Source organism: Eublepharis macularius, chromosome 5 (genome assembly GCF_028583425.1).
Source record: "Eublepharis macularius isolate TG4126 chromosome 5, MPM_Emac_v1.0, whole genome shotgun sequence".
NCBI lineage: Eukaryota > Metazoa > Chordata > Lepidosauria > Squamata > Eublepharidae > Eublepharis > Eublepharis macularius.
Window position 1 is genome coordinate 38753366 of NC_072794.1, and position 13407 is coordinate 38766772.

Genomic DNA, 13407 nt, shown 5'->3' on the forward strand with positions numbered 1-13407 from the left:
TCCAGAGAAACTGTATCACACATATGGTTTTATCATTGGGAATCTATATGCTGCCTATCCAAGGAAAAAATTACAATAAAATCATAAAAAACAACATAAGAATTATCAATATTAACACAAGCCATTAAAAACAAGCTATAAAAAAGCCAAGGTCATAAAACAACATTCAAGAGCCTAAGGCAGGGGACAGCTTCAGTGCTGTTGTTGCCCACACACGTGCGCACCTGGACTGCATGATGACATCACATGGCAGGCAGCTGGGATGGTGTATGTGCATCCTCCTAGCAGTCCTGCTCAGTTGCTCCATGCGCCACCCCGGCCTCCTGCTGTGCCTGGCCCACAGCTGTTGTGCTTGGCTGGGAGCACGGGGCAGCTGAATGGGAGGGGTGGGAGGCTGCAGCAACTGCAGGCCAGGCACGGCAGGTGACTGGAGTGGTGTGCAGGTGGCTTCCCAGCCCTCCAGTGCTGCCACCACCAGCTCTGCAGTGCGTGCCCCAGCCCCGCTGCCCCCTCCAGCACCTCAGCGCTTGAGGTGTCTGCCGAACCTGCCTCTATGAATGCGCCAGCTCTGCTCAAGGGGAGGGCATTCCAAAGGAGGAAGTAGCCATCATCACCAGGACATCAAGAGGAGCCGTCATCAAAGGAGGGGAGGAATCTGGAGCCAACAGCAGAGATGGAGGCAGGTAGAACCAGCAAGGGGAAGGGAAACCAGCAGCAAGAGAATGGGAAATCTGAAGCACAGCGAGGGGCAAAAGGGAAGTTGTTTTCTACTTGCAGTCCCTCCCCCGTTCATGAGTTTGCAAAAACATCTGAAATGTTGCATCTGTGAGGTGAACAACTCATAGAGAGAACAATAGACTGTTAAGACTAAACTTATCTGTGAGTAAATGTTACTATCCTTTGCAGCAATTTGTCTGAAAAGAAAGCCTGCAGATGAGTGGAAAGTCATACACTGAGTGCCCTAGGTAATAAAGACCTGACTGGGACAATCAAAGTACCCTGTGACAGAAATCATGCAACTCAGTTCAAATCACTCGTCAGACGTGAAATTCACTGGACCAGTCAGACTCTCACAGACTGACCTATCTCACACTGCTGTTGGGATTATAAAATTGGAAGAGGGCTATAAGAGCTGTTAGAGTTTGGGAGGGATGAAAATGAAATGATAGACCCTCCACCTTCCTAAAAACTGGGCATTTGGAGCAATGAAATGAGTACCTTTGGATACAGAATTCATAAGAAAGGGAAAAAAACTTAAAAGAAAATTTACTATGTCATATAACATCTAGTCTAATCACATCTAGCTGCAAAAGAAACAAACAATTAACCATGGCTGTCATGAAATAAACTATATCAAACAGAAAAAAAACTGGCTGAGGTTGTTATATTTGCAGTACATTTTTATTTATAATAGGTATATACTGTAAAACATTTGCAGTGATATATCCAGCATTCCATATTAGGAGCAATTTATAATGTAACTCCAGATGAAACATTATTCCATAGACCTGATCACAACAAATAAATGTGCACTAATAGTTTTACAGTGATTGCTCTAAATCTTTTCCAGTAATAATCCATTTCCCTAGCAGTGTTTATGGACCGATGACTTGCTTTTACTGCATGCCACAACTGAAAGCTGCCATAATCACACAGAAACACGAATCTGTTCTGACCGCACAGAAAGAGAGGAATGGAGTGGAGTCTATATATAGAATTTTTGCATTGCAGGAAAGGGATGCAGAACCCTTCCTTTCCAGCCTCTACCCCTGCCCCCCCATACTTTATGTAGGCAAGCAGTGGGATGAGATGGCAGACTAGGCTGTACCTCTTCAGAAGGCAAGTGGGGAGGGATAATATTTTAATTGTGTAGTCTAGCCTGTACTCGTTTGCTGCTTATAGGAACTCATTAAGGTAGGGGATCTTTGAAAGACATAATCCCTTACTTGCAGTCTGAAGTGGTATGATCCATTCTGCCAACTCACCACTCTGCCATCTCATTTCCATTTCATTCTCCTGCATGTGTTCACTGGCCCTCAGAAGCACTTGGATACTGGAACTGAGGATTGGTCTACATGTACCTGAAATGAAGTGCTAGAATTCTGAGGGGATGAAGTGGACTGAGCCAGTTTAGAGTGCAAGTGGGAGCAGATGTCATTTTTGAATACCTCTGCATATAAAAATCCTCTGAAAATACTTTAAAAATCCCCTCTGTATTCTGTCACCTCATTACTCTTCCATTCTGCTGTATGTGTAGACCAGGCCTGAGTTTAACTGAGGGGGAAAAAAACATTTTTGAGAGAGACTTAATAGGAATGTAAGAAGAGAGACAGTTTTTCCTATAATGGAATTTATTACCTATGGAATAGAAGTGTTTGTTGGCACCCATGCCTTAGAAATCTGTAGAGTGATTTTTCATGAGTTACACAATGCTAATAATAATTTGCATTTCTTATGTATTTGTTTTCAGCAATCTGTTCTGCTGCTTCTTTAGTACATCTAATACCTCATTAAAAAGGGGTCCTCCCCCCAGTTTTTAAAAAGCTTGACATATTCTTCAGCAATCATTTTTGAGCCATTATAATTTGTTGCCTGCATTACTCCCCAGAGACATTATATATGTAGATTGCTCTTTAAATATATACAAAACTCAATAATAATAGTAGTCATGGCTAATACCTTTCCTTAAGTGCACTGTACAATTGAGAAGGGAAATTTTTTTACAAAGTTTAATCTAATAAAAAATGATACTGCAGCTTTAATATTCTTTTGCTTATGGTTCAGCAAGCACATTCATTAAAGTTTTAATTTGTAGTGATCTTACATTGATAAAATCAAGAAAAACTTACTTTATACCTTCACTGGAAAAGAGAAATATTTCTTCCTTACATGTATAGCTATCTGCATTAATTTATTGTTACTGTTCTTGTTGGTGTCCTGATATAATGGAAAGGCATTAACCAGAACAGTGTGTAAAAAAACTTTTTTCAAAATAGCTAATATCCTTCTAAATAGCCTTAGGAGGGGGAAAAGGAAGGGAATTGGGGGAGACCATCAGAATACCTAAAGAACTGACTGCCATTGGAATGGTTTCATGTCTGGCTTTCAAATTAGAGAAAGGAACCAGACTTATCTGTGCATGGGGTTCCTCTTCCAACCTAATGGGAGTAACAGTGCAGAATGGAGTAACAATGCAGAAATGCTTTATATACTATTATATATCTGTCCCCCATGCAGATAAAAAACAAAACAAACAAAGAATGGGGCCAGGTACAGACAAGGGAAAATTTTCTACTGGTCTGGGGAAAACTCCAGGACAGGTCTGCAGAAGAATCACAATCATTTTAAAAATTGTAGGGGTGTGTGTGTTATGAGAACTCCAAATCTGAGTGACTGTTTGGTGCATGAGCAGATAATATCCAGAGTGAGTGCGGATTGCAGTGAGGTGAGGGCAGACTCAAAACTTTCCCAAACTCCTGTCCATGTGCAGATGAGAAGGCAGGAAAGTAGCAGCGAAGGCAGGTATGAAAAGGAGATCTCAACCATTGGTGGTGGTGATAGGTGGAGGCTGCTGGCATGGAAAACAAACAAGCAGCCTGATAAGGTGGGCACTGAACATTGGCAACATTTTGGGTGGTGCTGCTGCCCTCTCCAGCTTTTACTCCCCTCTTCACCACTACAAGGGAAAGAGGAAAATGGCCAGGGAAACTGGCCGTTGAGCACTATAGTGTCTGTCCACCACCACTGCTACCCTCTTATTCCTCCATTACCTCCTTCTTACCATTTCCTTCTTCTAGTTGTCAAGAAGAGGAAGAAAAGTGTGGCTGGAGATGATGGGTCCTCCGCACCAGTGGTATTTGGGCTGGAAGGAAGTATGGACATCCACAGCCAGCCCCAATATCACTATTTGTCCTCTGCCCGCAATTGCAAACTGATCTTGCGATGGTTGACCAGCAGCATTTGGGATGGGAGGGAGTTTGTGACCACCTGTTCTCTAGGCAATGGAACCAGAAAGAGAAAGGGGGAGGGGTCTAGAAACCCTAGGGAAGCCTCAACTTTGCAGAAAAATCTGAAATTGTGTGCCTGTCATTAATAATTCCCAACATAATAGAGGCAATGTAGATGCTTTGCTAATGAGTTAGGGACCTTAGACTTCACCATTATGTTGCCTTACATATTATCTGTTGCTTTAAATATGTACTCCTATGTAGAGATGGGCACGAACCTCAAAAAAACTGAACCATGAGGTTCATGGTACATTGGTTTTCCTGAACCAGGAACCACGAACTGGCATGAACTGGGGCAAGTTTACGAACCAGTTTGTGGTTTGTGAGGTTTAAATGCCCCTGTCTGGCCACTTAGCAGCCGCAGGGAAAAGGGCATTTGACAGTTTAAAAGGCCCTTTCCTGCCTTGCAAGTGGCAGGTCCCTTTAAACTATCAGCTGGCAGATGACAGGGGGGGATCCCCGCATGCCACCTGCCAGCTGATAGTTTAAAGGGACCTGCTGCTTGCAAGTGGCAGGGCCCTTTAAACTGCCCAACCCCCAACCCCCCAGCCCCAGCCCCACACTTACCTTGCCCTGTGGGCTCACAGCAGCCTCCCCCTCCTCCCACGAGGGGCAGGAACGCAATTATTGGCCTTTTCCACCACTGTGTGGGCCCACAAAGTGGCAGAGGAGGCCAAAAATGGCCTTTCTGCCCCTCAAATGGCCATCACTGCCACCATTTGAGGCGTAGAGAGGCCATTTTTGGCCTTCTCCACCGCCCTGTGGGCCTGCGCAGCAGTGGAGGAAGCTGAAAATGGCTTTCCCACCCTTCAAATAGCTGCCATGGGCCTGCAGGGCAAGGTATGTGTGGGGCTGGGGCTGGTGAGGTGGGGTTGAGCTGGGGTTTGGCCATTTTAAAGGGCCCTGTGGCTTGCAAGCGGCAAGTCTCTTTAAACTATCAGCTGGCAGGCGGCAAGGGGGGATTCCTCCCTGCCACCTGCCAGCTGACACTTTAAAGGGATCTGCCACTTGCAAGCCGCAGGAAAAGTTTATATGGCCATTTCCCTGGGGAAATAGCCATTTAAACTGCTCCTTTATGACCCAAATGAACCAGTAGACCAGTTCGTGTAAACAAGCTTCCATGAACCACTGGTTTGCGAACCATGAACCGGCCTGGTTCATGCATTTCTTTGGGTCGTAATTTGATTCATGCCCATCTCTACTCCTATGTACTACTTGTGCTTCATGTTGTCTAATGTTAGTCCTAGAACTGATTACGTTCTGTTTCAGCAATTCTTCAACTCTGTATTGGATCCTTGCTAATGCTATATCTTTGTAAACTTGTATTTATTTATCCTATGGCACTGCTTATGGAAATGTCTTTGATACTGTAAAGAAATGTCCTTGATACTGATTGTACTAATCTCACACTATGTAATCCGCCTTGAGTCTCAGTGAGAAAGGCGGACTATAAATAACATAACTAACTAACTTTAAGATCTGCATGCCCAGTGAAATCTTGCAAGACTGTATTCCAAGATCTCAGTGGCAATTTTAGGGTCTTTTAGACAACTACAATATTGCTCTGACATCCAAGCTTCAGTTTCCGTTAGGCAAAGATGGTGGAAGGAGAGCTGGAAAAACAAGTTGAGAGGGAGGAAAGGAAATCCAGAAAGGGGAGAGAAGAAACTGAAGGGAGAAGAATAGAAAAGCAAGTTAGATTGGTGAGTCAGAAAAGAGAAGAGACTGCCAAATGGAAGGAAAGCCTGAGGGGCAGATACTTGGAGGTGAGTGTGTGGGAAGAAGAGAAAGAAACAGGGAAAGAGAGGAGGCTATGGACACTACTAGGGTAACAAAAGGAGGAGATAACACAGGAAAGGAGTTAAAGGGATATTCACTGTAAGTTCCTGACATACATATATTATTCTACAATCATTAGAAACATTGATTGATTTACAAAGTCTTTCTTTCTGTATGTAAGTATGATTGTGATCATGCATAACATTACAGGAATTCATTTTGGAAGCAAGAAAATTCAAGTTACAATGCCTCTTATTTCACGGTTGAAAACTTTAATGTCTAATAGATTACACCATTATCTAACATTATCCAGTACTACTGTATTTCGTCTAACATAATCATCGAAATGCTCTCTAGAGAAAGCATGTAATATCTTCCTTCCAAGGGGGGGAGAATTAGTAATTACCATTTATGTAATGCAGTATATGTTTTTATTAAAGAATTATGCAGGCATTGACTGACTGGTTGCAACACCTCCTTGTAAGAGAGATAATTAAAATACTGGAGATGGGTGAAAAGTCCATAGGCAATAAAAGGCAGCAGGGGGAAATTTGTATATCCGGCTGTCAGTGAATTCTCTGATGAGTTATGCAAAGCTTAACTTACAGTGCAATCCTAAGCAGAGTTACTGCTTAGGATTGCACTGAGAATCTGTAGATCTGGCTGTTTAAATAAATATTTGTGGGAATACTGCTATTTGTTCCTCTGTAATTCTGTACCAAATTGTGCCTGCAGAAAAAGTCTAGAATCAGAACAAGGAGCAAAAATTGATCTGTTCTGCCACCAGCCTGAATAGATTACAGTCTTAGGGGCAATTCAGATGACCAAATGGGTGTGTTCACATAGACTGAGTGGACCCATGTAGAGTTAAGCACATGGTGAAGAGTTTGCTTCCATTAGCCATTTTGTGCACAAACTCTCACTCACAGCAGGTTTGACCTTGTTAAAGATGAACTGAGCTTCAGAACAGGAATGTAATGAGAGAATTGTATGACTGTAAACCAAAACAAGCACTGATATACTCAGCCTACATTTTTGTACTTTGGTTGTGTCAGTCAGCTCTCAGTGACCCCTGTTGCCATATTTGATTGGCTGAAGGTGAGCCTCCCAGGAATAGTGCAGCAGTGCAAATGTTCCATAGGGAATGATGAGAACACAACTTTTTGAACCTTATGCTGAGATCGCCATTTCTGGAGGTATACAGTAGGGGTGTGTGCCAAGAAAAAAATTAGTTAGGTGTGTAACTGTGTTAGCCTGCAGTAGAACAGTAGGATTTTCTTCCAGTGACACCTTAGAGACAAACAAGGTTTTCAGAGTGTAAGATTTCAAGAGTCAGAGCTCCCTTCTTCAGATACAAGTCTGAAAATTCTGTTCTTTCTATCCTTCCTTGCTGTAGTCTGTTATTCATTTCTTTCACAAAGTGAAAGGAACCCCATCCCTCTACACCAATGCACCATTATTTTCTAAGGGGAACTTTTTGGGGGTGAGGGTAGGGTTGCCAGCTCCAAGTTGGAAAATTCCTGAAGATTTGGGGGGTGAAGCCTGGAGAAACCAGGAGAAAATGGGGTTTGGGGAGAGAAAAGACCTTGGCATGGCATAATTCCATAGAGTTCACCCCCAAAAGTAGCCATTTTCTCCAGGCGAACTGATCTCTGTGGCCTAGAGACCAGTTGTAATTTTGGAAGATCTTCAGCCACTACCTGGAGACTGGCAATCCTAGGTGAGGGTGGGGTGGAGTGGCTGTTTTTTAACCAATTGATACCAAAATTGCAGAGGAGTTTGTGCTGCCTATCCAATAAAGAACCACCATGTTTCAAGGGAATTGGACCAAGGGGTCCAATTCTAAGAGGCCCCTGAATAAGGCACTTCCCCCAAGCATCATACTTGAAAATAAAAAAAGGGGCTCCAGCCCCACAAAGGAGAAAGGGAAGGAAGAGTACACCAGAACCACAGTTCCGCCTGGACCTGTGCCTGGTTTGCAGGGGCTGGAAGTCACCTTCCCCAGGCCACTGCCTGGGAAATCTGTAGAGTCAAAATATGAACACCTCCTGCACTGCTGGTAAGCACCTGAACATGGGGGGCAGGGGAGGAAAATCACATTAACAACTCAGATCAGTGATTTTCATGTATATATTCAGCTTGAGAATTTCTTTACACACATAATACACAGCCCTAGTTTCAGGTGGGTAGCAGTGTTGGTGGATTGAATGTGCATTGTTCAATGGGTGTGAAAATAGCCTTAGTCCCTTCTGCTTGGTCTGTCATTTTGTGATATTATGGCAGCCACTGGAAGAGGTTCCATCACCACCACCAAATTCCATCCTGGCTTACAATATAGATCTATATCCATTTGAATGTAGTCTGGAAATCCTTCTCTTATTTCCGTTGTCTAAGCTACATCTCCTGAAGTTGGGCTTAAAGTCAAAACTGCCTTTATTTACTTTCAAAAGAAGCCTTGGAGCAGCCTATTCAACCTTATTTGATTATAGTTGTTACAAAATTGCTGGCAAAGATGCAATTAAACCTACTTACATTAAATGATCCGGCTTCACATTAGAAATATCCAAGCGAATGGCAAATCTCTTAACTCTTAAGTCAATTTAGCGAGGATTAGACCCCTAGAGGGAGAAATCTTCTTAAACTAGTGGAAAGCTTTCTCCTGCCATTTTAGTAAGGAAATATAGGGGAGTCATTTTTTTAAAAAAAAAACAATTTTATCAAGATTTCTTCAATATGCAGCTCTATCCTTTCCCTTCTGTGGCCATGCTGAATACATGACCTAAGCAGATTTTACAGCTCACCATGAAATTCAGGTGCTAGCAGAAGATAATGAACTACTGCCTACTGAATTTCTAAAACTTTCAAGTTTATAATTTTAAATGCTAGCTAGATGGCCATGAAGAATCATGGGAAGTAAGAACAATTTAGAAACTCCACATCACCTTTCCAAATCTCTCTCTCTGGAGTTCTGTAAGCTCTCAGGGGATCAGCCAGCTTGATGTCTCCCTCATTTTCCCTTAAACTTCTTTCAGCATTCAGAGTCTATTTTGTCATCAATATGACACTATGAGTTTCTTTGCTTCGTAAAGAATAACTTTACAAAGTTATTATTTTCTGCATACCTGAGAAGTCCCCTATGAAGTAAACCACTCCTTAACTGTTATCAGCCCCATTGTGCTGCTTTAGTGAGGGCCCCACTCTATTTACTAAAAAATATAGTGACTGGCTGGGGATTTGCCCCCTCATCTGCCCATCACCCAGCGATTGGTGGGAGGTGGTAAACTCCCAGAGCCTCAGGAGTGTGCAGTGTGTGCGTGCTCCCACCCAGCACGGTAACGTCACGTCCATAATTTAGGCCCCAAACCAGCTGAACTGGAGCCGTGCAGAGTGAGGGAGCACCCCCTGCGCCTGATGTAATGACATCACTTCTGGAAGTTACGTCATCACGCTGACGTCAGAGCATGTGTGTGCAGAAACCAGCACTGCAAAATGTAAGTGCCAGGTCCCAACCCTCCTGCCGGGAGGATAGAGGGACCTGGCAACCCTACTTGAGAGGAATTACAGGAGAAGGGAAAACTGGAAATCCCATTCACTTCTCCAGTTCTCTAAGCTTTTGAAGGCCCAACCCGAAAGATTCCTCTGCTGCTTTAACTTACAATTAGCTGCTTTCAACATTCTAGAGCACTTCCAACAAGTCTTTTTAAATGAGTTGTTTTCTGCCCACCCTCTGGTTAATTTACAAAGTCATATTATTCTGCATGTCCGGGAAGTTCCACAATTAGATGGCTACATTCATTTTCCTCCTGAAAATCATGTCTCTGCTTCACGTTTTTGTCCTTTGAATGTAGCACTTTGCTGATGGATTTTTGGTACTAACTTTTAGAATGGCAGTCTAAAAGATAAATGACTTTATGTACACCCAATTTTCTTATTACATATTTCTTGGCTCTATGACAGTAAGGAAGGGCTTGCCAAAGTTCTGATAGCTTTGGGAAGCACACCCCTCCCCCTCCCACAACATACTATAAATGAAGTAAGTGTAGGATCCCAGGCCCCAGCTGTCATGTGTTAGTGCCCAGTTTGGCTGAAGTGCCTTCCCTTGGTCTCAAAGGGGTGAAGGTTCAGTACTGTACACTCCACTCCTTTCCACTCCACCTCACCCTTTTGATCTGGAAACCAGAGCTGGTCTGTCTCTCACTGATTACTACTTCCTCCTCTTTCAAACCTTCTGAAGGTCCTAACCAGACCTAACCAGTGGCTTCCAGAAGCCATATAGGAGTGTTGCCAAACCTGTGACAGACTAGTAGTGCCTTCTAAGCATTTTCTGCTCCATTACTCCCCTTCTTCTGCCCCAGGGTAGAGATTCTCAGTAACTGTCTGGTGAATGGATCTTTACAAGGTACATCTGTGACCCCATTGGGCCTGGTGAATCCCAGGTTTGACCATGTGGAGAGCTCAGAAGGAGGGGGCCTGGTATTGTCTCCATCCACCCAGACAGTAAGTAAACAAATAAAATTAAAACTAGAATTGCTTGAATATTTGAGGCAGACTCCCAACAAGGGATAGGATTGAAATAAGACTGGGATGTTTCAGAACTACTTAGGAGTGAGATGGAGGGGTTGGCTTGTAGATTAATGTAGATCTTGCTTGTTAGGCTTTAGTTAGATCTCTCCTCTTTTGCTACATCTGCTTTAGGATTTTACCCCTTGAATTTAGCACTTGATGGATGGGTTCTTTGATACAGATTTCCAGAGTTCAACTCAACATACAAGCCCCAAAAAGACAACACTGCTGTGCATTGATTGAATATATGGGGAGGGACAACAGGAACAAGTTGCACCTTCACATGATTGCTGGCTTTTGAGTGTGGCACCTACATGTGGAGGAAGTTCTGAGCATATGTTCCATCCTTGTGATCAGTGATACTGCTTTCTGAAAGTTGCTGACCATGGGGATGGAGCCTATGCTTAGATACTTCCTCCATATGTTTGCATTGTACAGATGACCCAGTGATTGCATGGAGGAAGGGGGCAGAACACGCATGCTCCTGCCCACTCTCCCTCCCTGTATATTCAGTTAACAAATGGATGGGGAGGTCATCTGTGCAGGGCTATAGTCCTAATTTGCTTCTTGAATCTGTGTCTTGTAAAGCAGGGGTGTCAAATTCAAGTAAGCTGGGGAAATTCCTACCTAACAGATGTCCAACAAATACACCCCTTGTGTTTTCATTCAAAATGTTCTTTAATTTAGAACCCAATGATTGATTCCACCTATATTTTATCCTAAAATTTGCAGGATGAAATAGTTGCTTGGCATGTCACCTTTTTAATAAACATTTATAGCCTTTCTAGGGAATGTGACCTGGATGGCTCAGGCAAGCTCATTCTCATCAGATTTTGGAAGCTAAGCAAAGTTGGCATTGGTTAGTAATTGGATGGGAGACCTCCAAGAAAGACCTGGTTCACATTGGAGTAGCAGGCAATGGCAGCCCACCTCTCTTAGTCTCTTACCTTAAAAACCCCTGCAGGGTCACCATAAGTCGACTGTAGCCCCCTTCTGCACTGGGGACCTAACTCCTCACTTTCCCTGAAGTCAAGCCGAAAGGCTATTCGCACCTCTCATCAGAGCAGCGATGAATTGCTGGTAAAGCTCCATTCCTGCCTCCTTCTCTGTGGTCCCCAAGCATTTGTTTCTTCACTATTGGATAAAAAGAGAATCTAAAACTTGATTATTTCTGATACCCAGATATTTGGTCCCCTATACAATATTCCCACTAGTGCTGAAATAAAAAGAATAAAAAGGGAACTTCCCTGTGCCTGCCTTCAAATCAGTGATTCATCAATTCTATGTTGAACTTAATTTTTTTTAAAAAGAGGGGAGGAGAGGGAGGAAGAATAGAAAATAGGGAAGAGAGAGTGGCTAGCTAGATGAGAATGGTCAATTACAGTGCAATGGGCTTGCAGGGAGCAGGAGAGGAGGGGAAGAGGGTAGAACACCCAAAAAGGAATAAAGAGAGTGCATGGGGGAAAAGCTGACCTCAAACTGGATTTAAAATAAAAGTTGTGGTATAAGCAGTAAGCACTGCCAGGAAAGCTGGAAAAAACCACATAGTGGCTGGAGTGACTACTCATGGTGGCAAACCTGGTGCAGATGGTCCTGGGGAAAAAAGTGCTGCAGAATGGGAACTAAACTGGTGAAATAGACCCCTGAAGACTCGGCTTGTGACTTGACGGTGCTTTCCATCAATACCAGGAGATGAGGGGAAACTGTGGTCCACACGCTATATTGGGACTGCTAAGTAGGGATGCCAGACCCCCTGCCCCTGCCCCCACACCCCGCCCCTGCTTACTTAGCCAGCGGGGGGAGTGCACCTTCTGTGCGCACTCCCCTGTGGCACTGTGCACTCCTGTGCACTGCTGCTGCCTGGATCGGGCCTGTTTTGGCCCAGGCCTCTGCACAGTGCGGGAGCGCTCCTGCCCTCTGCAGGGCCCCAAAACACGCCCGTTTTGGCCTAGATTGGGCTAATTTTGGGCCCATTTTGGCACAGATTGGACCCATTTTGGGCCACTGTGGAGCGTAGGAACGTTCCTGTGCTCTGCAGTGGCAAAAATGGGCCCAATCCATGCCAAAAGGGGCCCGAAATGAGCTTAATCTGGGCCAAAACGGGCACATTTTGGGCCCCTGTGGAGTGAGGGCATGCACCCACGCTGCTGCATGATGTCATCACTTCCCAGAAGTGACATTGTCATACTTGTGGGGGCACGCATGCTCTTTGCGTGAGTGCATTCCCACCAAAACAGGTAAGTAGCAGGCCCAACCCCCCCCCCCCGGGTGGTTGAGAGGGCCTGGTAACCCTACTGCTAAGCAGGGCTAGTTCCAAGTTTGGGGGGGATCTGGGTGGACAGTGTCCAGGCATCCCCTCCCCTGTGGCCACCAAGACCCCCATATGTGCAATCTTCCTCCACTCACTTGCAAGCCCTACAACTTCCTATATTCACACCATCCTGCATTCCCTTTTCCCAACTGTGCTGGGCACTCCATGAAGCTGAAAACACTATCAAAGCTACCACCACAAGCACTGCCACGGTGCATCACCTGCACACCCTTCTCCTGCGCTGCTGAACAGCATGTGGAGCCAGGAATGTTGGTGGCAAAGCACTCACAAGTAAGGGGGCTGGAGAAAGGCAGGTGATGGGGTGAGTGGCTGTGGATGCTACCTGGAGCTCCATACACCAGCAGCTGCCCTGCCTCAAGGAATGCAGATGCTGGCCCTGCCCCCAAGCCTAATGTTTCAACATTCTTGTTGGTAAGAGTTGCATATGATTAAGCCAATAACATAAGCAGAAGTTGATGAGCGTTTGTATTTCTACAAGCACATATCTTAACATACCAATACATGAATTCAATATGACTTTTAACAACTTTCAGTTTTAATGTTTCTTCCCTAGCAGATCTGAAAATATCATTTGGAGCTAATTGACAATTGAGTTGCATTATACAAATCCAGAAAGTTGCTTTTGCAAAGTTTGTGCCATTACTCAAACTAGCATTTAGTGTCTCATATTCATACTTGGTTTTGGCATTATTCTTTCTTGAATACCTGGAAGGTCCATCCTCCCCA